The sequence below is a fragment of the Lipotes vexillifer genome, unplaced genomic scaffold (genome assembly GCF_000442215.2).
Source record: "Lipotes vexillifer unplaced genomic scaffold, Lipotes_vexillifer_v1.1 scaffold448, whole genome shotgun sequence".
In the NCBI taxonomy this organism is placed as follows: domain Eukaryota; kingdom Metazoa; phylum Chordata; class Mammalia; order Artiodactyla; family Lipotidae; genus Lipotes; species Lipotes vexillifer.
The window spans coordinates 2273458-2276858 of record NW_006787097.1 but is presented as its reverse complement, the minus strand read 5'-3'; the positions used below and the strand labels follow the sequence as shown (position 1 = coordinate 2276858).

The 3401-nt window shown below is 38.6% G+C and overlaps 1 protein-coding gene across 1 annotated transcript in view; it reads right to left on the bottom strand.

Moving 5' to 3' along the window:
* The window catches only part of EPHA6 (EPH receptor A6), an 894187-nt gene that overhangs the window by 170029 nt on the left and 720757 nt on the right, over positions 1–3401 (bottom strand). The window lies entirely within an intron of this gene.

The following is a 3401-nucleotide window of genomic DNA, read 5'->3' as shown; positions in this document are numbered from 1 at the left end:
TTGCTGTACGCGGGCCTCTCACTGTTGTGGCCTCTCCCGTTGCGGAGCACAGGCTCTGGACACGCAGGCTCAGCGGCCATGGCTCACGGGCCCCACCACTCCGCGGCATGTGGGATCTTCCTGGACCGGGGCACAAACCCGTGTCCCCTGCATCGGCAGGTGGACTCTCAACCACTGCGCCACCAGGGAAGCCCTTATTATGTATTTAAACCATAAAATTGTTGGTGGTGGCTGGGGTGAAATAAAAATTAATAGTATGGCCCAGTAACAGTGCCAGTGGATTCTGCACATTAAAGGAATATATATATATATATATATAATTTATTTATTTATTTTAATTATTATTATTTTTAATGTGGAATTCAACAGGGTTTGATTCAACAAAAGCCATGGTAACTTACATGATCCCTCTATGGTCCTGCATCCCAGAATAGAGAAAAACCATTAGGGAATAAAAAATGATCATAGCAAGCATTTGCTCAAGCAGGAAAGAAAGAATTTTGTTATTTTCAACAAACAGGTATATTTTTTATGTGTATTTTAGAAAGTACTAGGAACTACAGAAATATTGTTTATAATAATTTAAGTTCAGAGTTTTTCAATATATGCAGACAGAAAGAATATTCTTTCCAATTAAAACAAAAATCTTGCCTCTAACCTTATGTCTTTAAAAGCATTTTTAACAATGTATATAGCATTTACTATATTCTCAATTCATCTTCATAATACAGTCTTAATAATATAAATATATATTCAGCTAATCTTCCTAACAACACAATTAATAAAGAACTATTACATTCCAATCTCTTTGCATGGAAATGAAGAAATTTGCCCAAAGTCACCTAAATAAGCGGCCAATCAGGGAATCCAAGCAACTTGACTTGAGAGTCTGTGCTTTTAACTACTGCCAATGTATACAGAGTCAAGAACTTACTTACTCTCATGTGAAATACTTCACTGGGGGTCTATAGGGCTCATTCAATATTTACTCTTACATTTGTTCATCCACTTATCCCTTTATTTTTTCATTTTTGTTCATTAATATAGCAGACACTCAGTGAGCACTTATTATGTGCCATATATTGAGATACATCGTGGAGAACCCCTGTCTTTATGTGGTACTTGGGGAGACAAATGTGTACAAAATAATAAGGGCAAAACTGTGGTTTAGGTGCTATGTTAGATATTTGAATAGGAAATAAGAGGAATATAATTTTTTAATAATAAAATAAACCTGAGTAGGGGAAAAGGGGAAGTCATAATACTATGTGGTGCAGGGAAGTCTTGATTTGAACCTAAGAAGGAAAAGTATTTGCCAGTGAGAAAGAGGAGAGGAACATTCCAGGCATAAGGAGCTGCTCTAGAGACCTTAAGTGGTTGAACAGAGCTGAAGTATGCACAGCAATCAGCAAAACTCATCCTAGAAAGGAGGCAAGTGCCAGAGCAATGAGGCCTTGAATACTCTGCCAAAGAACTTGGACTCTCTCCATCAATCTGTGGAAAAACTTGAATATTTTTAAGCAGGGGAGTAATTTTATCTATTTTTCATTTGATAAAGTTTATTCCTACAGCAGTGGGTAGGATGAACTGGAGGATAGCAAACATTGAGGCAGAGATAAAACTTATGTGATTCTCTATAATTCAGTAAAGAAATAATGAGAGATTTAACCAAGTTAGTAATGGAGATGAAAGGCAGGGGCTTGATATGAGAGTGAAGAAGTTAGAAGCAAAATGGCTTGGTTCTGGATTAGATGTGAAGAGTAAGGGAAAGGGACAATCTGTGATAACTCTGGAGTTTATGCTGGGGGAGAAGCATATTTGGGAAAATGATTGTGACTTCTGTTTTGGACACACTCCGTTTGAGCTGTGCATTTGATATCTAGATGTATAACAGCAGCCATCTACTGCATATTTGGAACTCAGGAGAGTGATGTTGGCTATAACTATGAATTTGGTAATCCTTGAATGGTCATCGATGGCCACAGTATAAAAAGAAGAGGGTTGATGGCTGAATATTGGACTCTACCAACATTGAAGGGCAGAGGAAGGGGAGGACATGACAAAGAAAACAGCTAGTCAGAGGAATAAATGGAGAGTTGGGAGAGAAGGGTATTAAGTAAAGTAAGAAAGTCTTTCTAGAACAGAATAGGAAAAAGTGGCAAGTGTTATAAAGATATATGAGATGACCAATACAAATGTATGGTTGTTTAGGTAGTATAGTCATTTACACAATGTTGTGAAAATGACTGTACTACCCAAAGCAATCTACAGATTCAATGCAATCCCTATCAAATTACCAATGGCATTTTTCACAGAGCTAGAACAAAACATTTTACAATTTGTATGGAAACTCAAAAGACCTTGAATAGCAAAAACAATCTTGAGGAAAAAAACAAACAAACAAAAAACAACAAACAAATAAAAACAGAAATGGAGAAATCAGGCTCCCTGACTTCAGATTATACTACAAAGCTACAGTAATCAAGACAGTATGGTACTGGCACAAAAACAGAAAGACAGATCAATGGAACAGGATAGAAAGCCCAGAGATAAACCCATGCACCTATGGTCACCTAATCTATGACAAAGGAGGCCAGAATATACAATGGAGCAAAGACAAGCCTCTTCAGTAAGTGGTGCTGGGAAAACTGGACAGCTACATGTAAAAGAATGAAATTAGAACACTCCCTAACACGATACACAAAAATAAACTCAAAATGGATTAAAGACCTAAATGTAAGGCTAGATACTATAAAACTCTTAGAGGAAAACATAAGCAGAACACTCCATGACATAAATCACAGCAAGATCCGTTTTGACCCACCTCCTAGAGAAATGGAAATAAAAACAAAAATAAACAAACGGGACCTAATGAAACTTCAAAGCTTTTGCAGAGCAAAGGAAACCATAAACAAGACAAAAAGACAACCCTCAGAATGAGAGAACATATTTGCAAATGAAGCAACCGACAAAGGATTAATCTCCAAAATTTACAAGCAGCTCATGCAGCTCAATAACAAAAACAACAAACAACCCAATCCAAAAATGGGCAGAAAACCTAAATAGACATTTCTCCAAAGAAGATACACAGATTGCCAACAAACACATGAAAAACTGCTCAACATTACTAATTATTAGAGAAATGCAAATCAAAGCTACAATGGGATACCACCTCACACCCATCAGGATGGTGTGAACATTCATCATCAAAAAATCTACATCAATAAGTGCTGGAGGGCTTCCCTGGTGGCGCAGTGGTTGGGAGTCTGCCTGCCGATGCAGGGGACACGGGTTCGTGCCGCGGTCCGGGAAGATCCCACATGCCGCGGAGCGGCTGGGCCTGTGAGTCGTGGCCGCTGAGCCTGCGCGTCCGGAGCCTGTGCTCCGCAATGGGAGAGGCC